Genomic DNA, 25,410 nt, shown 5'->3' with positions numbered 1-25,410 from the left:
GAAATCTGGTTGTCATGGTGAATTTCCTTTTTCTATGACCTATTCTTGTGGTTATATACAGGAAATAACTTAAAAAAAATGTGTAGCTAGAGTCAGCTTTACTGAATAGAAAGAAGGCCGTCACTAAACCTCCATGCTGCAACAAATGGTATGTTTAGCCATTCATTTACATTATATATATATATATATATATATATATATATATATATATATATATAATATATCGTATAGTGAGGCGTAAACAATAACCAAGCAATGGAGTGAACAGATTTTTCCCTGATGGCATCAACATCAAGCCCTACAGCCTACAGGTCAGCCTAGAATGCTAACTTAGGGGGAGATGTACTAAGCAGTTATAAAAGTGGAGAAGTGAGCAGGTGGAGAAGTTGCCCATGTCAACCAATCAGCATTGATGTAACATTTATACTTTGCATACTATAAAGTATACAGAGCAGCTGATTGGTTGCCAATGCCATAGGCAACTTCTCCACTTATCACTGCTTAGTACATCTCCCCCTTAGCCCTGTGAAAACTGGGGGAGAGGTGATTATTATTATTCATCATTATTATTTTGCTATTCATAAAATGAAATGCTTATGATATCCCCCGGCAGATGGGATGCTGGCTGTTCCCCATTATATGCAGGCCAGTAAAGGGGTCATTGGGGTATAAAAACGTCGATATGGGGAAGGAGGGGGGGGGGGGAGATATCCCCCACATGCCGGTGTGCAGTACATGACAGGGGTGCTATGCGCCCCTGTCTATATCGATGCTGCTATACAAAAGATTGCAAGCTGATATGCAGGGCAATGTAAGAACCGCCACCTTCAGCTATCTATTTCGACAGCTGCAGGTGTTGCTGCCCATACACTACAGCCAAGGACAGCTCTATCGGCACTGGGCTGCATGTGATATCTCGCGAGAGTAGCAAGATCTCGTGCATGCACCCTGGAGCCGGTCGAGCAGGGAGACAGGCATTGTCGGAGGCGACAGGCATCGCCGGAGGGGGTAGTTTTCACTCCCCCTACTCCGACAAATGAGATGTTTATACTTTATACACCACATCTGTAATGCTTCCTGGTAAAGAGGCGAAGCAGGAAGCCATATAGCAGCAAGATCCGTGCCCGCATAACACATCTCCCACCATCAATGGAAAACACCTTTATTATGCAACACTGGGTGGTATTGTTTGGTGATCACATGATCATCAGACAATAGCTACTGGGGGAATGTGGGGGGAATGTGGGGGGGGGGGGGGCCACATCACTCCCCTTTATCCATAATTTTTTTTGCAATGTAGGAGTTATTGGGGGGTAAATTACTGCGGCTAATTGGTTCGCCGGGGGCTAATCGGGGAGTAAGCATAATCAGTGATAAGTGCCCCCTAAACCCACGCTGAGTGCGGCTAAAATACATAGGTCCGCAGCTATTTTGCGGGACCTACGTATTTTCACACGTTTTTCACGGGACCTAATTGGATAGGAGTGATAAAAAAAAAATTTGAAAAAAGGAGCGTTATGGTAGACTTACCATTGTTAAACCTCTTTCTGTGAGGTAAATTGGGTTCCACGGAAAACATCGGGGTGTAGAGTGGATCTTGATCCAGAGGCACCAACAGGCTAAAGCTTTAGGCTGTCCCAGGATGCATTGGGGACTCCTCTATAACCCCACCTCCAGGCACTGAGGGCTCAGTTTCTTTAACCAGTCCAATGCAGGAACAGGTAAGAGAGAAGGCAGATGCTAGTCACATAGAACCAAATTCTCAAAACAGGAGAAGGAACCAGCGGCTAATGCCATACAAACCCAAAGAAGCTAGGTGCATCAGGGGGAACGCCCTGTGGAACCCAATGTACCTCGCAGAAAGAGAGTTAACAATGGTAAGTCTACCATAACTCTCCTTTTCTGCAGCAGGTTACAAGGGTTTCCACAGGGAAAACATTGGGGATGTCCTTAAGCAGTTCCTCAAGGGAGGGGACGGGCCTTAGAGGATGAGAGAATCCGGCGTCCAATGGAAGCATCCTGGGAGGCGATGGTATCATAGGCATAGAACCTAAGGAACGTGTTCATTGAGGACCACGTAGCCGCCTTGCACAATTGTTCTGCGGACTCACCACAGCGGGCCGCCCAAGAAGGTCCACAAGAACGAGTAGAATGGACATTAATAGTAGCAGGAGCTGGGAGTCAAGCCTGCACATAAGCTTGTGAAATCACCATTCTAATCCATCTTGCCAAGGTTTGCTTATTCGCTGGCCAGCCACGTTTGTAGAAACCAAACAAGACAAAAATGGCATCTGACCTCCTGATAGAGGCAGTCCTCTCCACATAGATACGGAGAGTACTAACCACATCCAAAGAACGTTCTTTGGGGTTAATTCAGACCTGATCACTAGGCTGCATTTTTTCACAGCCTTGAGATCAGGTCCGAACTACGCATGCGTATGCACCACAATGCGCAGGAGCGTCGCACGGGTACAAAAGCGGATCGCCGCTCAGCGATGGGTTTGTTCGACTGATCCGTTCACATCGGTGACCGTTTTCAGGGAGGGGTTGTAAAAACGCAGGTGTGTCCATGCGTTTGCAGGGAGGGATCCTTACATCAATTCCGGTCCCGGACAGGCTGAAGTGATCGCAGCGGCTGAGTAAGTTCTGGGCTGCGCAGAGACTGCACAAAATCAGTTTGTGCAGCTCTGCTACACATGCGTTCGCACACTTGCACAGCTAAAATACCCTCCCCCTGTAGGCGGCGACTATCTGATCGCAGCAGTGCAAAAATCGTTTGCTAGCGATCAGGTCTGAATTAGCCCCTTTGGGAAACAAATCCGAAGAGATAAAAGCTGGAACCACAATCTCTTGGTTAAGGTGAAAGGATGACAACACCTTAGGTAAATAACCTGGTCGAGTTCGTAGAACTGCCCGGTCACGGTGAAATATCAAAAAGGGTGGATGACAGGACAAATCGCCAAAGTCCGACACCCTTCTTGCAGAGGCAATAGCCAGCAAGAACAGGACCTTGGCCGTGAGACATTTAGGGTCCACCGATTCAAGAGGTTCAAATGGAGACTCTTGCAGGGCATTTAGCACAGCCAGATCCCAGTGAGCCACTGGAGGGACATAGGGAGGCCGAATCCACAGGACACCCTGAGTGAATGTATGAACGTCAGGTATAGACGCAATTTTCCTCTGAAACTAACCCGTCAAGACAGATATCTGCACCTTGAGGGAGGCCAAAGGCCTAAGTCCAGGCCTCGTTGCAGAAAAGACAAAATTCTGGAAGTTCTGAAACTATATGCATCATAATTGTTATCAGCACACCAGGTGAAGTAAGAATTCCAGACCCTGTAATAAATCCGGGCAGAGGCCAGTTTACGGGCCTTCAACATAGTTTGGATAACCACCTCGGAGAATACTTTGACCCTCAGGAGTGATAGTTCAAGAGCCATGCCGTCAAAGCCAGTCTGGGTAGAGACGAGGGCACTGTACGAGGCAGTCTGGGTGCTGAGGATGCTCTGTCGACAGACCCTGCAGGTCTGAGAACCAATGCCGTCTGGGCCACGCTCTAGCGACTAGAAGTAGTATTCCTCCTTGTTGTTTGAACTTCCATAGTAACCTGGGCAGGAGTGACACTGGAGGGAACACGTAGGGCAGCTGAAAGTTCCAGGGAACTGCCAGTGTGTCCACGAATGCTGCTTGAGGATTCCTGGTCCTTCATCTGAAGACCGGAACCTTGTGATTGTGTCGAGATGCCATGAGGTCTACGTCCGGTAGACCCCACCTGTCCACTAGGAGTTGAAAGACGTCTGGATGAAGACTCCACTCTCCAGTGTGCACGTCCTGGCGACTGAGGAAGTCCGCTTCCCAGTTCAGGACACCCGGAATAACACTGCCGATATGGCTGGCAGATGGCGCTCCGCCCAACAAAGGATTTTTGACACTTCCGTCATAGCCATGCGGCATCGAGTGCCACCTTAATGGTTTATTTATGCCATTGTGGTAGCATTGTCTGATCGTACTTGAACAGGCCTGTTCTGTACTAGAGGCAGGGCGAGAGATAGTGTTTATCGGGAGGAATGAGTCCTCCTTGGTCCAGCGACCCAAAAAAGAGTGTTACTCTAATACCGCTCCCCATCCCCTCAGACTGGCGTTCGTTGTCAGCAGGACCCAGTCGGGGATCCAGAAGGGATGGACCCTGCTTGATTGCTGGTCCTGGAGCCACCAGGTCAGCGACAGACAAAAGAGAAAAATGAACCAGCGCTGGCTGTGTTAGTTAAACAAAAAATGGACGTTTTGTTAAGAAATAGTATTTATGATTTATTCACCATTACACATTATAATATACACATGAATTAAAACAATAGTATAAATGACTAATGCCATCAAAAAAGAGAAAGAATAGCTCTCAGACAATCCACTCAAATAGCTCCTATATACAAATCATCACTTGGCTAGGACCTCTTCCAAAGAAAATGCAGGCAGCACAAAAGCAGTATATATTACCAGTATATATTACCAGATGTAGGTAGATGTTTATCCCTTATTAGTCTCTCAGCCTTAGGAGTTATCCAATGGTGGCTAGAAAGGGAATCCAAATGAAGGTGCTTTGCTGTAAATCCAATAAGGTGGAGCAAGTGTCCAATTGATGCCAGGGATAGATAGCAGGAGTCCAGGTATCCTTGTCTAGCAATGGTTCAGGCTCTCAGCGACAGACTAACCTTCGGAATCAAAGAAATCTTCTGAGATCTGATCCGATGAGGTAGACCGTCCTACTTGAAAGGATTAACCTCTGTACTGGGCGGGAATGAAATTTAGCGTACTCTACCACATCGAAGGCCGACACCTTCAGGTCAATGAACTTGCATCGCCGAGTGTATCGACACTCTGGGACGATAAAGGAAGCATCGTATCCAGTCCTGAAGCTTCAGGACTTTTTCTGGAGACAGAAACAGTCTCTGACTGTGCGTGTCCAGGAGTGCCCCCAGGTGCACCATGCTCTGACCTGGGACCAGCAAGGACTTCTTCCATTTGATTAGCCACCCGTGGGCTTGCAGGAAGGTTACCGTCAGTTGCAGATGACTGAGGAGGACTTTGTGGAAATTTGCCAGAATCAGCAGGTCATCCAAATACAGCAGGATTCTGACTCCCTGGTGCCTTACCTCCATCGGGTGCTCCCGCGGGTTACCATCCCGCTGGTTGGCGCGGCTGCGGCGGCAGGGAGCTGCTGGCGGCGGGTCCTTCTGGACGGATGTGCGGCTGCCAAGGGCCGGGGGCCTGGCGAGCCGGGCGCTGTGGCGGGGATCGCTGCGGTAAGGTCGTCTAGTGGTGACACAGTATAGTGTGTCAGAGACAGAAGCTGGCTAAAGCTGTGTGCTAACAGCTAAGTATGTCTCCTGTGCTGGGGTCAGCCATGTTGGAGACCAGAGTATTACCAATGAAGTTCCCAATCTGTGTCCAGCCAATCCTGCGTGTTCTCCCCTTACAAAAGGGGTCTGGCTCAGAGGGAGAGTGCCAGTGCTTCATGTTACCTCCTTGTGAAAGGTTCTCCAGCTCTATGCTCCCAGGTTACTTCTGGTTCCCTGGTCCTAGTTGCTCTCATCCATCGGTTACATAAACGCTGCTGCAGTCCTGCTGTCTAAGTCCGTTGCCACTCGTGGAAGCGTTCACGGGGTCCCAGGTCGTAGAGGAGCTCCAGGTGCTAACGGCGGTTTCCGCAGATGTCTTCATTTCTTCAAAGTCCAAGTTCCTCAGCCTCCTCTTTCAATCACAAACCACAGTCCACATTTCTTCAAAGTCCAAGCTCTTCAGCCTCGTCTTTTAATCATTAAACAGTCTTCAGTTCTTCTTTACCGGAGTTCTTCAGTTTCACTCTTCAAGTCATTTAACCATAGACTTTAATTCTTCCAGTTTCTTCAATTGCTCCAATATTCATGTACAGCCTGATTATTCATTAAAACCACAGTTATCTTCCTACGAAGTCCTCCTTTTCTTTATGCCCTCCGACCAACGTTAACACTTAGTTAGGCTTCCACCCCATGAGGAGGATTTACATTCAGCCACCTCGTTTACACTCATTCACAGGTAGCTGTCCCTTCAGCCAAAACTCTGTTGTCGGAACCCCAACTTACACCGAGCGTGACACCTGGCGATGGAGCTGGGCCGTCATCATGGCCATGATCTTGGGAAAGATCTGAAGAGCCATAGCCAGTCCAAATGGCAGAGCCTGGAATTGGAATTGAAGGTTTCCTATAGAAAACCGCAGGAAATGCTAATGCTATATGGCAATAGGAATATGCAGATATGCATCCTCTATATCCAGGGATACCATATAGTTTCCGGGTCACATAGCCAGCACAATGGAGCGCAGTGTTTCCATACGAAACCTGAGCACTCACAAACTTGTTCATTGATTTGAGATCTAGAATAGGCCGGAAGGACCCATTGGATTTCGGGACCAGAAACAGGGTAGAGTAATAACCTCTGCCTCTCTGAGACTAAGGTACCTGCACAACCACTCCTGTACTCAGGAGGGAACTCAGCCACAGTTTGTAGAGCTTGCACCTTTAATGGATCCGAAGTACCCGTGAGAGACAACTTCTAGTACCCATGCGTCTGAAGTGGTCTTTAACCAGACCTGGGCAAACTGTAGAAGTCGGCCTCCCACCATGGGATCTCCCAGAGGAAGGCCCGCCCAATCATGCAGCAGGTTTGTCTTGTTTTGAAGCAGGCTGACGAGCTGCTCAGGATTGTTGCGCCATGGGCTTTGTGGTTTTGGGAGCACGAGATTGTCTCGGGTATGCCTGACCTTTTGCTTTCCCTTAAGGCCGAAAGAAACGAAAAGTGGTACCTTTTGCCTTCTGTGCAGAAAGATTAGTAGTGGGGAGAAAGGAAGTCTTAGCAGCTGCAATTCAGACACTATTTTATTTAGGTCTTCCCCAAACAAAATGTCCCCAGTGAAGGGGAGTACCTCCAAGGTCTTTTTGGAGTCCAGGTCCACTTTCCATGACCTCAATGACAGCATGCGGTGATCCAGGACAGACCTGGTTGACGCCTTGGTTGCCAATACACCCACCTCAGAGGACGCCTCATGAACGTAATAGGCGGCGGTGGTAATGTGAGATAGGTATTGTCTGGAATTGTCAGATGTATACTTAGGCAGCTCTTCTCCTAATGCCTGAATCCATGCTTCAATTCTTCTTGCAGCCCAGGAGGCAGCTATAGTGGGTCTATGAATGGTTCCAGTAAGGGAGTATATAGATTTCAGGTATCCCTTCACACGCTTATCTGTCGGTTCCTTCAGTGAGGTGATAGTGGTGACAGGCAGAGTAGACGACACCACGAGGCGGCTGACGTGAGAATCCACTGGCGGTGGAGTCTCCCAATCATTACATAAATCTGCAGGGAGAGGATAGCGAGCCAAGGCCCATTTTGCAGAGGGAATTTCTTCTTTGGATTAGACCAGGATTCCTGTATGATGTCCACAAGATGATCAGAATGGGGTAATATAGTTTTACCACTCTCTGCTGTTTAAACTTATCAGTTTTCTTTGCCACAGTAGTGAAATCCTCATCATCAGTGATTTGAAGGATATGCTTAATAGCAGCAAGGGGATGGACATAAATCTGCAAGGGAGAATCCTCATCCGTAACACAGGATTCAGTGTCTGACCGAACCGTATGCCCCCCTCCTCTTCAGATGAGACATCAAAGGCGTTTGTGGATTGCGAGGAGGAAGCAGCCCGCTCAGAGGACCCAGAGGAAGCAGCCCGCTCAGGGGGCCCAGAGACAAAGGAGTGACCTGGTGTAGATTTATGTCTAACCAGAGGGACAATATGAGGTGGCAGTGGCACCGGTGGTCCCATAGGGCCACTAGGCATTCCACCAGAGTACCCAGTAGGTTTGTGAACGCAGCCCAGGGTGGTTCCAGTGTAGATACAGGAGCTGTGGACTGACTGGGAGGCGTATGACAATTAGTACACAGACCATCATATAACACTTACCCCTCTGGTAAATCCTTGGAGCATGCGCTGCATGATGCAGGAGCTTCCACTGATTTACTGCCCTTTCTGTTAGACATTATATGAGAATGCAACAACAGAGCGACTTAGGGCCTAATTCAAACCTGATAGCTAGCAGGTGATTTTTGCACTGCTGCGATCAGATAGTCGTCGCCTACTGGGGGAGTGTATTTTACCTGTGCAAGTGTGCGAACGCATGTGTAGCAGAGCTGTACAAACAGATCGTGTGCAGTCTCTGCACAGTCCAGGACTTACTCAGCTGCTACGATTACTTCAGCCTGTCCGGGACCGGAATTGATGTCAGGAACTCTCCATGCAAACGCTTGGACACGCCTGCGTTTTTCCAACCACTCCCCGAAAATGGTCAGTTGCAACCCACAAATGCCTTCTTCCTGTTAATCTCCTTGCGATCGCCCGTGCGAATACATTCTTCGCACAAAGCCATCGCTGAGCGGCGATCCGCTTTGTACCCGTGCGACGCGCCTGCGCAGTTTAGACCTGATCGCAGGCTGTACAAAAACACAGCCTAGCGATCAAGTCTGAATTACCCCCTTAGTACGTTAAAGGCAAAGTACAATACCTGCAAATAAATCCGGTATTATGTGACTGAATAAACAGTAGAATATACATATTGGATAAATACTGTGAAGCACTATATTATGAGACCCAGACGCACCTAGGGGGTAATTCTGAGTTGATCGCAGCAGGAATTTTGTTAGCAGTTGGGCAAAACCATGTGCACTGCAGGTGAGGCAGATATAACATGTGCAGAGAGAGTTAGATTTGGGTGTGGTGTGTTCAATCTGCAATCTAAATTCCAGTGTAAAAATAAAGCAGCCAGTATTTACCTTGCACAGAAACAAAATAACCCACCCAAATCTAACTCTCTCTGCACATGTTATAGCTGCCTCCCCAGCAGTGCACATGGTTTTGTCCAACTGCCAACAAAGGGGGTAATTCCAAGTTGATCGCAGCAGGAATTTTGTTAGCAGTTGGTCAAAACCATGTGCACTGCAGGGGAGGCAGATATAACATGTGCAGAAAGAGTTAGATTTGGGTGGGTTATTTTATTTCTGTGCAGGGTAATACTGGCTGCTTTATTTTTACACTGCAAATTAGATTGCAGATTGAACACACCACACTCAAATCTAACTCTCTCTGCACATGTTATATCTGCCTCCCCTGCAGTGCACATGGTTTTGCCCAACTGCTAAAAAAAATTCCTGTTGCGATCAACTTGGAATTACCCCCCATGTGCACTGCTGGGAAGGCAGATTTAACATGTGCAGAGAGAGTTAGATTTGGGTGTGGTGTGTTCAATCTGCAATCTAATTGGCAGTGTAAAAAATAAGATTTTAAACCTACCGGTAAATCTATTTCTCCTAGTCCGTAGAGGATGCTGGGGACTCCGTAAGGACCATGGGGTATAGACGGGCTCCGCAGGAGATAGGGCACCTAAAAAGAACTTTTCCTATGGGTGTGCACTGGCTCCTCCCTCTATGCCCCTCCTCCAGACCTCAGTTAGAGAACTGTGCCCAGAGGAGATGGACAATACAAGGCAGGATTTAGCAATCCAAGGGCAAGATTCATACCAGCCCACACCAATCATACCATGTAACCTGGAACATACATAACCAGTTAACAGTATGAACAAACGACAGTAACGGTCCAAGACCGATGTCAACTGTAACATAACCCTTATGTAAGCAACAACTATATACAAGTCTTGCAGAGTTTCCGCACTGGGACGAGCGCCCAGCATCCTCTACGGACTAGGAGAAATAGATTTACCGGTAGGTTTAAAATCTTATTTTCTCTTACGTCCTAGAGGATGCTGGGGACTCCGTAAGGACCATGGGGTTTATACCAAAGCATCCAATCGGGCGGGAGAGTGCGTATGACTCTGCAGCACCGACTGAGCAAACGCTAGGTCCTCATCAGCCAGGGTATCAAACTTGTAGAATTTAGCAAAAGTGTTTGACCCCGACCAAGTCGCCGCTCGGCAAAGTTGTTATGCCGAGACGCCTCAGGCAGCCGCCCAAGAAGAGCCCACCTTCCTAGTGGAATGGGCCTTAACCGAACTTGGTACCGGCAATCCAGCCGTAGAGTGAGCCTGCTGAATCGTATTACAGATCCAGCGAGCAATAGTCTGCTTCGAAGCAGGAGCGCCAATCTTATTGGCCGCATACAGGACAAACAGTGCTTCTGTTTTCCTAATTCTAGCCGTTCTGGCTACATAAATCTTCAAAGCCCTGACTACATCCAGGGACCTGGAATCCTCCAAGTCACTCGTAGCCACAGGCACCACGATAGGTTGGTTCAGATGGAATGCAGAAACCACCTTAGGCAAAAATTGAGGGCGTGTCCTCAAATCCGCTCTATCCACATGAAAAATCAAGTAGGGGCTCTTGTGTGACAAGGCCCCCAATTCTGACACTCGCCTTACCGATACCAAGGCCAACAACATGACCACCTTCCAGGTAAGAAATTTCAACTCAACCTTGTTAAGTGGTTCAAACCAGTGTGATTTTAGGAACTGCAACACCACGTTCAGGTCCCACGGTGCCACTGGAGGTACATAAGGAGGCTGGATGTGCAGCACTCCCTTTACAAACGTCTGGACTTCTGGAAGAGAAGCCAATTCCTTCTGAAAGAAAATCGAAAGGACAGAACCTAATTTCAGGCCCATATCCACTCCTGTCTGCAGGAAGTGGAGAAAACGCCCCAAATGAAAATCTTCCGTAGGCGCGTTCTTGGTTTCACACCAAGACACATACTTTCGCCAGATACGGTGATAATGTTTCACCGTCACCTCCTTCCTAGCCTTTATTAAAGTAGGGATGACCTCTTCCGGAATCCCCTTTTCCGCTAGGATTCGGCGTTCAACCGCCATGCCGTCAAACGTAACCGCGGTAAGTCTTGGAATATACAGGGCCCCTGTTGCAACAGGTCCTCCCTCAGAGGGAGAGGCCAGGGATCTCCTGTGAGCATCTCTTGAAGATCTGAGTACCAGGCCCTTCGAGGCCAGTCTGGAACAACGAGTATCGTCTGTACTCTTCTTCGCCTTATGATCCTCAACACTTTTGTGATGAGAGGAAGAGGAGGAAACACGTAGACCGAGTGGAACACCCACGGCGTTACCAGGGCGTCTACTGCTACTGCCTGAGGGTCCCGAGACCTGGCACAATACCTCCGAAGCTTTTTGTTGAGGCGTGACGCCATCATGTCTATTTGAGGAATTCCCCAAAGACGTGTTATGTCTGCAAAGACTTCTTCATGAAGTCCCCACTCTCCTGGATGGAGATCGTGTCTGCTGAGGAAGTCTGCTTCCCAGTTGTCCACTCCCGGAATGAAGACAGCCGACAGAGCGCTTACATGATTTTCCGCCCAGCGAAGGATCCTTGTGGCTTCCGCCATCGCGACTCTGCTTCTTGTCCCGCCTTGGCGGTTCACATGAGCCACTGCTGTGACATTGTCTGATTGAATCAGAACCGGTAGGTTTCAAAGAAAACTCTCCGCTTGTCGAAGGCCGTTGTAAATGGCCCTGAGTTCCAACACATTGATGTGTAGACCGGACTCCTGGTCTGACCAAAGACCCTGAAAATTTTTATTTTTTTCTGTGTGACCGCTCTCATCCTCGGAGGCTCGCGTCCGTGGTAACCAGGATCCAATCCTGAATTCCGAACCTGCGACCCTCCAGGAGGTGAGCACTTTGCAACCACCACAGGAGGGACACTCTGGTCCCTGGAGACAGAGTTATTTTCCGATGTAAGTGCAGATGGGACCCGGACCACTTGTCCAGAAGGTCTCATTGAAAAGTCCTCGCATGGAACCTTCCGAAGGGAATGGCCTCGTAGGCCGCCACCATTTTCCCCAGAACTCTAGTGCATTGGTGAACTGACACCCTTTTCAGTTTTAGCAGGTCTCTGACCATGGCCCTCATTCCGAGTTGTTCGCTCGGTAATTTTCTTCGCATCGCAGCGATTTTCCGCTTATTGCGCATGCGCAATGTTCGCACTGCGACTGCGCCAAGTAAATTTGCTAAGAAGTTTGGTATTTTACTCACGGCATTACAAGGTTTTTTCTTCGTTCTGGTGATCGTAATGTGATTGACAGGAAGTTGGTGTTTCTGGGCGGAAACTGGCCGTTTTATGGGTGTGTGTGAAAAAACGCTGCCGTTTCTGGGAAAAACGCGGGAGTGTCTGTAGAAACGGGGGAGTGTCTGGGCGAACGCTGGGAGTGTTTGTGACATCAAACCAGGAACGAAACTGACTGAACTGATCGCAGTTGCCGAGTAAGTCTGGAGCTACTCAGAAACTGCAAAGAAATTTCTATTCGCAATTTTGAGAATCTTTCGTTCGCAATTTTGCTAAGCTAAGATTCACTCCCAGTAGGCGGCGGCTTAGCGTGTGCAATGCTGCTAAAAGCAGCTTGCGAGCGAACAACTCGGAATTACCACCCATGTTCTGGATGTCTTGGGCTTTCTCTATTGGGAGGAAGACCTTCATTTGTTCCGTATCCAGTATCCTACCTAGGAACGGTAGTCGAGTTATCGGAATCAACTGTGACTTCGGTAGATTTAGAATCCAACCGTGTTGCTGGAGCACTCTCAGAGAGAGCGCCACACTGCTCAGCAATTTCTCCCTTGATCTCGCTTTTATCAGGAGATCGTCCAAGTATGGGATAATTGTGACTCCATGCTTGCGCAGGACCACCATCATTTTCCGCCATTATCTTGGTGAAAATCCTCGGGGCCGTGGAGAGTCCAAACGGCAACGTCTGAAATTGGTCATGACAATCCTGTACAGCGAATCTCAGGTATTCCTGATGGGGGGCATATATGGGGACATGAAGGTACGCATCCTTTATGTTCAGAGACACCATAAACTCCCCCTCCTCCATGTTGGCTATTATCGCTCTGAGAGATTCCATTTTGAATTTGAATCTTTTTATGTACAGGTTTAGGGATTTCAGATTCAAAATAGGTCTGAGCGAACCGTCCGGTTTCGGGACCACAAATAGGGTTGAGTAGTAACCTCTTCCCTGCTGGTGCAGGGGAACCTTGATTATCACTTGCTGTATACACAGCGTTTGAATTGCAGCTAACACTATATCCCTTTCCGATGTGGAAGCTGGTAGGGCCGATTTGAAAAATCGGCGCGGGGGCACCTCCTCAAATTCCAATTTGTAACCCTGGGAAACTATTTCCAACACCCAGGGATTCGGGTCGAACTGACCCAGGCATGACTGAAAAGTCGAAGACGTGCCCCCACCGGTGCGGACTCCCTCAGGGGAGCCCCAGCGTCATTTGGAGCAGCCGGGGAGGACTTTTGTTCCTGGGCACCTGCCGAAGCAGGTGCTCTCTTGCCTCTGCCCTTACCTCTGGCGAGGAAAGAGGATCCCCGACCTCTTTTGGACTTGTGCGACCGAAAGGACTGCATCTGATAGGGTGTTACTTTCTTTTGCTGTTGGGGAATATATGGTAAAAAATTTGATTTACCTGCTGTAGCTGTGGAAACCAGGTCCGTCAGCCCATCCCCAAACAATACATCACCCTTATAGGGTAGTACTTCCATATGTTTTTTGGAATCCGCATCACCCGTCCATTGGCGAGTCCATAAGGATCTTCTCGCTGAGACAGACATGGCATTGGCCCTAGAAGCTAGCAATCCAATGTCCCTTTGAGCATCCCTCATAAATAAGACTGCGTCTTTAATATGGGCTAGAGTTAGGAATATAGTATCCTTATCCATATTATCAAATTGATCTGTCAGCTCATCTGTCCAAGCTGCAATTGCGCTACACACCCATGCCGACGCAATTGTCGGTCTTAGCACAGCACCCGTATGAGAATAAATACACTTTAATGTAGTTTCTTGCCTGCGATCTGCAGGGTCCTTTAAGGGCTGCTGTGTCAGGAGACGGTAGCGCCACTTTCTTGGACAAGCGCGTCGGGGCCTTGTCCACAGTGGGGGGTGATTCCCAAATCTCCCTGTCCTGCTTAGGGAAGGGGTATGCCATATAAATTCTTTTGGGGATCTGCGGTCTCTTATCCGGAGTCTCCCAAGCTTTTCCAAAGAAATCATTCAATTCATGAGATGTGGGAAAGTTAATAATCTGTTTCTTTTCCTTAAATATGTGTACCCTTGTGTCGGGGACCGAGGGTTCATCCACAATATGCAACACATCCCTTATTGCCACAATCATACACTGAATGGTTTTAGTCACCCTAGGATGCAATTTTACTTCGTCATAGTTGACACTGGAATCAGAATCCGTGTCGGTAGTAGTGTCTTGTGTTAAGGGACGCTTTTGAGACCCCGGCGGGCCCTGTGAGTCGGTCCAATCCGAGGATTGACCCCCTGATGTCCCCCCTAATTCAGCCTTATCAAGCCTTTTATGTAAAGATGCCACACTTGCATTCAACATATGCCACATGTCCATCCAATCTGGAGTCTGCACAACCGACGGGGACACATCACTCATTTGCTCCACCTCCTCCTTGGAGAAGCCTTCCGCCTCAGACATGTTGACACACACATACCGACACCCCACACACAGGGATTAACCTATAAGGGGACAAAACCCCAACCAGGCCCTAAGGAGGGACAGAGAGAGAGTATGCCAGCACACACCAGCGCTTAAAAACACTGGAAAAAATATGTCCAGATAGCGCTTTTCTATATATAATATATCAATTCCCACTCACTGCGTCGCTAATGTGCCCCCCTCCTCTTTTTTTTTCCAGCCTGTGAAGTTCAGCAGGGGAGAGACCAGGGAGCCAGCGTTTTCCTCATGCAGCTTCTGTGGAGATAATGGCGCAGGTTAGTGCTGAGGATCAAGCCCCGCCCACCCGACGGCGGGCTTCGGTCCCAGTGATTTTTCAATAAAAATGGCGGGGGACCATAGATTTACTGCCTCCGCAGCCTAATCAAACTGTATTTGCCCAAATGTGAGGTTTATTGCTGCCCAGGGCGCCCCCCCCCCCCTGCGCCCTGCACCCTTCAGTGCTGCTCTGTGTGTGTGTGTGACTGGGAACAATGGCGCGCAGCTTACCGCTGTGCGCCTTACCTCATGAAGATCTGATGTCTTCTGCCGCCTAAGATGTCTTCTGCCTTCTCTATCCGGCTTCTATCTTCGGCATCTGTGAGGAGGACGGCGGCGCGGCTCCGGGACGAACCCCAGGTGAGACCTGTGTTCCGACTCCCTCTAGAGCTAATGGTGTCCAGTAGCCTTAGAGCAGTGCCCAACTTGACAAGCCAGCTCTGCTTCTCTCTCCTCGGTCCCACGATGCAGGGAGCCTGTTGCCAACAGGACTCCCTGAAAATAAAAAACCTAACAAAATTCTTTTTCAACAGAAAACTCTGGAGAGCTCTCTGCAGTGCACCCATTCTCCTCTGGGCCCAAGATCTAACGGAGGTCTGGAGGAGGGGCATAGAGGGAGGAGCCAGTGCACACCCATAGTCAAAGTTCTTTGTAGGTGCCCTCTCTCCTGCGGAGCCCGTCTATACCCCATGGTCCTTACGGAGTCCCCAGCATCCTCTAGGACGTAAGAGAAAATAAGATTTTAAACCTACCGGTAAATCTATTTCTCCTAGTCCGTAGAGGATGCTGGGGACTCCGTAAGGACCATGGGGTATAAATGGGCTCCACAGGAGACATGGGCACCTAAAAAGAACTTTTCCTATGGGTGTGCACTGGCTCCTCCCTCTATGCCCCTCCTCCAGACCTCAGTTAGAGAACTGTGCCCAGAGGAGATGGACAATACAAGGCAGGATTTAAAATCCAAGGGCAAGATTCATACCAGCCCACACCAATCATACCATGTAACCTGGAACATACATAACCAGTTAACCGTATGAACAACAACAGTGACGGTCCAAGACCGACTCAAACTGTAACATAACCCTTATGTAAGCAACAACTATATACAAGTCTTGCAGAGTTTCCGCACTGGGACGGGCGCCCAGCATCCTCTACGGACTAGGAGAAATAGATTTACCGGTAGGTTTAAAATCTTATTTTCTCTTACGTCCTAGAGGATGCTGGGGACTCCGTAAGGACGATGGGGTTTATACCAAAGCTCCCAATCGGGCGGGAGAGTGCGAATGACTCTGCAGCACCGACTGAGCAAAAGCTAGGTCCTCGTCAGCCAGGGTATCAAACTTGTTGAATTTAGCAAAGGTGTTTGACCCCGACCAAGTCGCCGCATGGCAAAGCTGTAATGCCGAGACGCCTTGGGCAGCCGCCCAAGAAGAGCCCACCTTCCTAGTGGAATGGGCCTTAACCGAATTTGGAACCGGCAATCCAGCCGTAGAATGAGCCTGCTGAATCGTTTTACAGATCCAGCGAGCAATAGTCTGCTTCGAAGCAGGTGCGCCAATCTTATTAGCCGCATACAGTGCTTCTGTTTTCCTAATTCTAGCCGTTCTGGCTACATAAATCTTCAAAGCCCGGACTACATCCAGGGACCTGGAATCCTCCAAGTCACTCGTAGCCACAGGCACCACGATAGGTTGGTTCAGATGGAATGCAGAAACCACCTTAGGCAAAAATTGAGGGCGTGTCCTCAAATCCGCTCTATCCACATGAAAAATCAAGTAGGGGCTCTTGTGTGACAAGGCCCCCAATTCTGACACTCGCCTTACCGATACCAAGGCCAACAACATGACCACCTTCCAGGTAAGAAATTTCAACTCAACCTTGTTAAGTGGTTCAAACCAGTGTGATTTTAGGAACTGCAACACCACGTTCAGGTCCCACGGTGCCACTGGAGGTACATAAGGAGGCTGGATGTGCAGCACTCCCTTTACAAACGTCTGGACTTCTGGAAGAGAAGCCAATTCCTTCTGAAAGAAAATCGAAAGGACAGAACCTAATTTCAGGCCCATATCCACTCCTGTCTGCAGGAAGTGGAGAAAACGCCCCAAATGAAAATCTTCCGTAGGCGCGTTCTTGGTTTCACACCAAGACACATACTTTCGCCAGATACGGTGATAATGTTTCACCGTCACCTCCTTCCTAGCCTTTATTAAAGTAGGGATGACCTCCTCCGGAATCCCCTTTTCCGCTAGGATTCGGCGTTCAACCGCCATGCCGTCAAACGTAACCGCGGTAAGTCTTGGAATATACAGGGCCCCTGTTGCAACAGGTCCTCCCTCAGAGGGAGAGGCCAGGGATCTCCTGTGAGCATCTCTTGAAGATCTGAGTACCAGGCCCTTCGAGGCCAGTCTGGAACAACGAGTATCGTCTGTACTCTTCTTCGCCTTATGATCCTCAACACTTTTGTGATGAGAGGAAGAGGAGGAAACACGTAGACCGAGTGGAACACCCACGGCATTACCAGGGCGTCTACAGCTACTGCCTGAGGGTCCCGAGACCTGGCATAATACCTCCGAAGCTTTTTGTTGAGGCGTGACGCCATCATGTCTATTTGAGGAATTCCCCAAAGACGTGTTATGTCTGCAAAGACTTCTTCATGAAGTCCCCACTCTCCTGGATGGAGATCGTGTCTGCTGAGGAAGTCTGCTTCCCAGTTGTCCACTCCCGGAATGAAGACAGCCGACAGAGCGCTTACATGATTTTCCGCCCAGCGAAGGATCCTTGTGGCTTCCGCCATCGCGACTCTGCTTCTTGTCCCGCCTTGGCGGTTCACATGAGCCACTGCTGTGACATTGTCTGATTGAATCAGAACCGGTAGGTTTCGAAGAAGACTCTCCGCTTGTCGAAGGCCGTTGTATATGGCCCTGAGTTCCAACACATTGATGTGTAGACAGGACTCCTGGTCTGACCACAGTCCCTGAAAATTTCTTCCTTGGGTGACTGCTCCCCATCCTCTAAGGCTCGCGTCCGTGGTAACCAGGATCCAGTCCTGAATTCCGAACCTGCGACCCTCCAGCAGGTGAGCACTTTGCAGCCACCATAGGAGAGACACCCTGGCCCCTGGGGACAGAGTTATTTTCAGATGTAAGTACAGCTGCGATCCGGACCATTTGTCCAGAAGGTCCCATTGAAACGTCCTCGCATGGAACCTGCCAAAGGTGATGGCCTCGTAGGCCGCCACCATTTTTCCCAGAACTCTAGTGCATTGATGAACTGACACCCTTTTCGGTTTTAGCAGGTCTCTGACCATGTTCTGGATGTCCTGGGCTTTTTCCAACGGGCGAAAAACCTTAATTTGTTCCGTATCCAGTATCATACCTAGGAACATTAGTCGAGTTGTCGGCATCAACTGTGACTTCGGTAGATTCAGAATCCAACCGTGTTGCTGGAGAACTCTCAGAGAGAGCGTTACACTGCTCAGCAATTTCTCTCTTGATCTCGCCTTCATCAGGAGATCATCCAAGTATGGGATAATTGTGACTTCATGCTTGCGCAGGACCACCATCATTTCCGCCATTATCTTGGTGAAAATCCCTGGGGCCGTGGAAAGCCCAAACGGCAACGTCTGAAATTGGTAATGACAATCCTGTACAGCGAATCTCAGGTACTCCTGATGGGAGGGATATATGGGGACATGAAGGTACGCATCCCTTATGTCCAGTGACACCATAAACTCCCCCTCCTCCATACTGGCTATAATCGCCCTGAGCGATTCCATCTTGAATTTGAATCTTTTCATGTACAGGTTTAGGGATTTTAGATTCAAAATAGGTCTTACCGAACCGTCCGGTTTCGGGACCACAAAGAGGGTTGAGTAGTAGCCTCTTCCCTGCTGGTTCAAGAGAACCCTGATAATTACTTGGTGTAGACACAGCGTTTGAATTGCAGCTAACACTACATTTCGTTCTGGTGTAGAAGCTGGTAATGCCGACTTGAAAAATCGGCGCGGGGGCACCTCTTCGAATTCCAGTTTGTAACCCTGGGAAACACCCAAGGATTCAGGTCTGAGCTGACCCAGGCCTGGCTGAAAAGTCGAAGACGTGCCCCCACCGGTGCGGACTCCCGCAGGGGAGCCCCAGCATCATGCTGAGGGTTTTGTAGTAGCCAGGGAGGACTTTTGTTCCTTGGCACCGGCCGAAGCGGGTGCTCTTTTCCCTCTAGCCTTACCTTTGGCAAGGAAGGAGGACCCCCGACCTCTTCTGGACTTTTGCGACCGAAAGGACTGCATCTGATACGGTGGTATTTTCTTTTGCTGTTGGGGAATAAATGGTAAAAAATTTGATTTACCTGCGGTAGCTGTGGAAACCAGGTCCGTCAGCCCATCCCCAAACAATACGTCTCCCTTATAGGGTAGGACTTCAATATGCTTTTTTGAATTCGCATCACCCGTCCATTGGCGAGTCCATAAGGATCGTCTCGCTGAGATAGACATGGCATTGGCTCTGGAAGCCAGCAATCCAATATCCCTTTGAGCATCTCTCATAAATAAGACTGCATCTTTAATATGGGCTAGAATTAACAACACAGTATCTCTATCCATGGTATCCAATTCAGCCGTCAGATCATCTGTCCATGCTGAAATTGACCTACATACCCATGCCGACGCAATTGTCGGTCTTAGCACAGCTCCAGTATGCGAATAAATAGACTTTAAAGTAGTCTCCTGCCTGCGATCCGCAGGATCCTTGAGGGTCGCTGTGTCTGGAGACGGTAGCGCCACTTTCTTGGACAGGCGCGTTAAGGCCTTGTCCACAGTGGGAGGTGATTCCCAACGCACCCTGTCCTGTTTAGGGAAGGGGTATGCCATATAAATTCTTTTGGGGATCTGCGGTCTCTTTTCCGGAGTCTCCCAAGCCTTTTCAAAGAACTCATTTAGTTCATGAGATGTGGAAAAACTTATAATCTGTTTCTTTCCCTTAAACATGTGTATCCTTGTGTCAGGAACAGAGGGTTCATCAGCAATATGCAACACATCCCTTATTGCCACAATCATACACTGAATGCTTTTTGTCACCTTAGGGTGCAATTTTACTTCATCATAGTCGACACTGGAATCAGAGTCCGTGTCGGTAGTAGTGTCCACAATTTGTGCTAAGGGACGTTTTTGAGACCCCGACGGGCCCTGTGAGTCGGTCCAATCCGAGGATTGACCCCCTGATGCCTCCCCTGATTCAGCCTTATCAAGCCTCTTATGTAAAGATGCCACACTTGCATTCAACATATGCCACATGTCCATCCAATCCTGAGTCGGCACAACCGACGGGGACACACCACTCATTTGCTCCACCTCCTCCTTGGAGAAGCCTTCCGCCTCAGACATGTCGACATGCACGTACCGACACCCCACACACACAGGGATAAACCTATAAGCGGACAAGACCCCAACCAGGCCCTTAGGAGAGACCGAGAGAAAGTATGCCAGCACACACCCAGCGCCTAAATAACACTGGAAAAAAATGACCAGATAGCGCTTTTTTATATACTATCCAAATTCCCACTCACTGCGTTACCAATGTGCCCCCCTCCTTCTTTTTCCAGCATGTGAAGTGTTCAGCAGGGGAGAGACCGGGGAGCCAGCGTTCTCATGCAGCTTCTGTGGAGAAAATGGCGCTGGTTAGTGCTGAGGATCAAGCTCCGCCCCCCCAACGGCGGGCTTCGGTCCCAGTGCAATTATAATAAAATGGCGGGGGATCTGTGATTAACTGATTCCGCAGCCTAATCATACTCTATTGAGCCCAAAATTGAGGATTATTGCTGCCCAGAGCACCCCCCCATGCGCCCTGCACCCATCAGTGCTGCCTCTGTGTGTTGTGTCTGGGAGCAATGGCACGCAGCGTACCGCTGCGCGCTTTACCTCACGAAGTTCTGAAGTCTTCTGCCGCCTGAGATGTCTTCTATCTTCTCATACTCACCCGGCTTCTATCTTCCGGCATCTGTGAGGAGGACGGCGGCGCGGCTCCGGGACGAACCCCAGGGTGAGACCTGTGTTCCGACTCCTTCTGGAGCTAATGGTGTCCAGTAGCCTAAGAAGCAGAGCCTATCAGTTAAGTAGGTCTGCTTCTCTCCCCTCAGTCCCACGATGCAAGGAGCCTGTTGCCAACAGGACTCCCTGAAAATAAAAAACCTAACAAAATTCTTTTTCTACAGAAAACTCAGGAGAGCTCTCTGCAGTGTACCCTTTCTCCTCTGGGCACAGAATCTAACTGAGGTCTGGAGGAGGGGCATAGAGGGAGGAGCCAGTGCACACCCATAGGAAAAGTTCTTTTTAGGTGCCCATGTCTCCTGCGGAGCCCGTCTATACCCCATGGTCCTTACGGAGTCCCCAGCATCCTCTAGGACGTAAGAGAAATAAAGCAGCCAGTATTTACCCTGCACAGAAACAAAATAACCCACCCAAATCTAACTCTTTCTGTACATGTTATATCTGCCTCCCCTGCAGTGCACATGGTTTTGGCCAACTGCTAACAAAATTCCTGCTGCGATCAACTTGGAATTACCCCCAAAATTCCTGCTGCGATCAACTCAGAATTACCCCCCTAGTCCCTTAGGGCACAGAATATAGTAACAGTTGTATCTGGGAAACACTGAGAGTGAAACCACATAGCAGATACAGGCACACACAGTCACAGGCTCAACTAATGCTGTCTGTGACAAGACATGTAGGATACGCAAGTGTTTGTAAAGTCTCAGCGCTGTGTACAGGAGGCATTACAAGGTACAAGGGAGACCTTGCCCTGCAATAACGGAGACCAGCAGCAGTTATGCTCAGAAGATGGCGCCCAGCGTTTCAGTCAGGGAGTGAGGGAGTGTGAGACAGCTCCAGGGTGGGAAATCTGCGAGATGGTGCCCTGGGCCAGGGTAGGTGCTGCAGGACCAGCGCCGCCTCCCCTATGCAGGACTTCCACCCTGGGTACTGTAAGTCTTATTAAATGGGGTGTTAGTACACCTGACCTGTACTCAGAAGCCCCAGTGGTTTAGTGGGGTCCATGCCCAGTGACAGTGTCCACGCCAGCACCACGACCCGTCTCCCTAGGTCGTGGACAGAACAAGATTTAATGGTGGGTCCTGCCTGGGGGACCCTCTTACCTACTCCCAGTAGTAGCCATGCGATCCAGGAGAGCAGTCTGTGACTGTGTGCCTAAGTCGGGACATCTCCGCGGCAAGTACCCGGGAACCAGGCCGCAGGAGTATGCGATGCTGCTTGGGAGGTGATGGAGCTACAGCGCTAAATAGTCACACAGACATACAGCGCTGACAGCCCAGCCAAGATAAAAAATCTCTTCAGAAAAAGCTTCTCAGGGCTACACAGTGCAGCCCTCCTTTTAGGTGTCCTGCTGCTGCAGGAACCAACTTGAAACTGAGCTCTCAGTGCATGGAGGCAGGGTTGTAGAGGAAGCCCCAATGCATCCTGGGACAGCCTAAAGCTTTAGCCTGTTGGTGCCTCTGGATCAAGATTCACTATACACCCCACTGTTTTCCCTGTGGAAACCAATGTAACCTGCTGCAGAAACACCCGTTTTTCACAGCTGTGGCACTGTCACCGGTAATTGTATACCCCCCATTGTCTAGTGACCATACTGATCTCTAGGCAATAATTTATATGGGGGCACATATTTTTAATGATGGGACTCTTAAACGATGATTGGCATCATATTTCTTAAGGTGTATACACACAGCGAGATTCGGGCTAACCCCGATTCTCACTGTGCGATAGGGACTAGGGGCCTAATTCAGACCTGATCGCTGCTGTGCATTTACGCACAGCAGCCGATCAGGTCTGAACTGCGCATGCGTCGACGCCGCAGTGTGCCGGCGCATGCCAGACAGCCGACAGCTATCTCAGCCCTGCGATTTCCTCTGTCTGATTGACAAGCAGAGGTGGTCGCTGGGCAGGAGGGGGCGGGCTGGCGGCATTTAGGGGGAGTGGTCCGGGCAACGCAGGCTTGCCCGGACTGTTGGGGGGGCGGGGCGGGCCACGGCGGCTACGTGATGTCACACGCAGGCTCTGAGACCCTCACAGGAATGGGTAGCTCCTGCCAGCGTGCAGGAGCTGCGCTAGAAGGGAGTTACTCCTAAAGTACAAAAGATTCGCCGCTGTGCGATGCTTTTGTACTAGTGCGGGGGGGTCGGTCCTGACATGCGGAACGGACTAGCCTTGTGCTGGGCATCCCCCCGAATGTATATGTGACTTAGCACATCTACGATCTAAATTAGGCCCTAGGTCGGTATCGCAAGCCTAGATGACTGTACTTGCGATACTATGTACGACTTTGGCTAAGTGTAAATTTTGACTATACTTTTATACTAGATAGTCAAAACTGGCTTGCCTGCACAGTCTATCTAGGCTTGCGATACCGACCTTGCGGGACCACGTATCAGTATCGTATCAGGATCGGAAGGTGACTTTCACACAGCACTCACACGCCCGCTAACACTGTAATCTCTGCCTCTGCTTTGGATACAGATGTGTCCTCATAAATCTTGCCTCAATACGTCATGCAGCAGGAGATGCCTGGCGTGAGTCAGCTGGCAGCTTTGCTAACATTGGGTACCTATTTTTTATAAAATGCATCTTGCTTGCGTTACTATGTGGCTAGGATGCACAAGCAGCTTATGCTGATTAAAATATGTGGCATATTCTGTGTGCGACTGTGGTTGTATCTGCATACGAAATGCTACACACAGAATATAGGGGTCCATTCCGCCCCGTTTGCGCGCAGCAGTTCTTCGCTGGGGTGCAAACGGGTCGGAACTGCGTCTGCACGGCGCCCGCATTGCGCATGCGCGTCGTTGCCCAGCTACGGACGTCACCGGGCAATAACGCCAGGACCAATTAAATCGGTCGCAGGCGCGATCGCAAGAAGATTGACAGCGGGAAGAAGGATCGGGCGTCTACTCACCGTTTCCTGGGCATGGTAAGGCGAACGCAGGCGTATCCAGGCGTTTGGAGGGCGGGTGTCTGACGTCACAGCCGGGACCTTCATCGCTGGATCCGTCGCACAGGGTAAGCAGGTCTAGGGCTAGTCTTGTTTTGCTTGAAACATTTGCAGGGCTGCACAAGCGAGCGCAGCCCTGCTATGCTAAAATACACTCCCCCATAGGCGGCGTCTAGTTGATCGCACGAGCAGTAAAAAGTTGCTACGTGCGATCAACTCGGAATGACCCCCCTAGGCATGCCGCATATAATTTTAATTCGCAGAAGCTGCTTGTGCCCCTATGCATGCCAAATGCCCTAGACATTTGCCTATGCCTAGGGCCGGCTGTCATGGTCATTATACAGATATAACATATAAGCACATAGTTGCTATATATAGTCATGGATTACTCAGAATTAATTAAACCAATGTTTCTCAACCTAGTTCCTCGGTAGGACCCCTTACAGGTCATGTTTTCCAACTCTCCTAGCAGGGCCACAGGTGTGTTACCAGCTGTCACATTTTAAAGATCCACAGGTGACCTGGACATCATGAACTGTTTGGGGTCTTGAGGGCTGAGATATGGAACCAATAGGCTAATTGCCAGATTACAGTATTAAAGAAAATGCAGGTATATTGTAGTGTAGTTATATTTAAAGATGTATTCACTCTGAAGCAAATACTTGTACAAGACTCTATTTGTAAAGAACATGAGGTGCCTAAAATAAATATAATAACCCTGACATAAAATGAATAGCAATGCTACAGTACCTCACTCCTCCACGGGTCCTCACACCACAAACTGTGCATGCCTGCCTGGCCCTTTTCATGTCCTGATTCTGTCCTCCTGTGTGTAAGAGGATGTTCATATCTCCTGATTGGCTGCTGTATCTGTCAGTCTTCACAGTCAGGAAACTGTCCCGCCCCATAGCAGCCTGAATGAAACTAAATGCTTCACTGGTATGACCTGTAGGTGGGTGGGTGAGGTCTCTGTACATTATTATTTGTGAAGTGTTGATATTAGCAGGAAGTAAGTTATAATGCAAAAATAGTTTATGAAGGGTACAACTGTGTTTCTACATCCATATTACAAACTTGTATTTTCATATTGTACTAGCATGTTGTGTCTCATGTTATATTTGGATAGCATTTAACTTCAGTTTCACATTACCTAAAGTATATCATTTTCTGATCATCTTATTGACTAGCAAAGTGAAACTAGAACCTGCTTTTAATAATAATAATGATTTAACTATTGTAAATTTTCATTTGCAGCGTATAGTATATAGTAGATTGTTCCTGGTTTATGACTGTGATGTTAACATCAGTGATGTTGATCCACTTTAGGACAACCCACAAATAGGTAGTGTTTGCTCTGTATGTTACATCTACTTCACATTGATCCCCTACTGTGACATGTTAAGATCTACCATGTTGTTTAATCTAAAATCTGTTTGTAAAATAATAATGGGGCAGATGTATTAAGCCTGGAGAAGGAATAAAGAAGTGATAGTGATAAGTAGGGATGGCCATCGACCATCGATGATTTGAAATCATCGATAGTTTATGGCCGATGACAAATACTTTTACCATCGATGGCAGAGA

The 25,410-nt window shown here is 49.0% G+C and overlaps 1 protein-coding gene across 1 annotated transcript in view; it reads right to left on the bottom strand.

The window, feature by feature from the left end:
• The window catches only part of TRAF3IP3 (TRAF3 interacting protein 3), a 241,442-nt gene extending 216,785 nt beyond the window's left edge, over positions 1 to 24,657 (bottom strand). Inside the window, exon 1 of the mRNA XM_063955344.1 lies at positions 24,577 to 24,657. The gene's annotated coding sequence lies outside the window, so the exon portion shown is untranslated. The remainder of the gene's footprint in view (positions 1 to 24,576) is intronic.
• Positions 24,658 to 25,410: the final 753 nt, after the last annotated feature.

This window comes from Pseudophryne corroboree, chromosome 2, assembly GCF_028390025.1.
Source record: "Pseudophryne corroboree isolate aPseCor3 chromosome 2, aPseCor3.hap2, whole genome shotgun sequence".
Taxonomy (NCBI): domain Eukaryota; kingdom Metazoa; phylum Chordata; class Amphibia; order Anura; family Myobatrachidae; genus Pseudophryne; species Pseudophryne corroboree.
The sequence above is the reverse complement of the archived record's forward strand: the minus strand, read 5'-3'. Positions and strand labels throughout refer to the sequence as shown.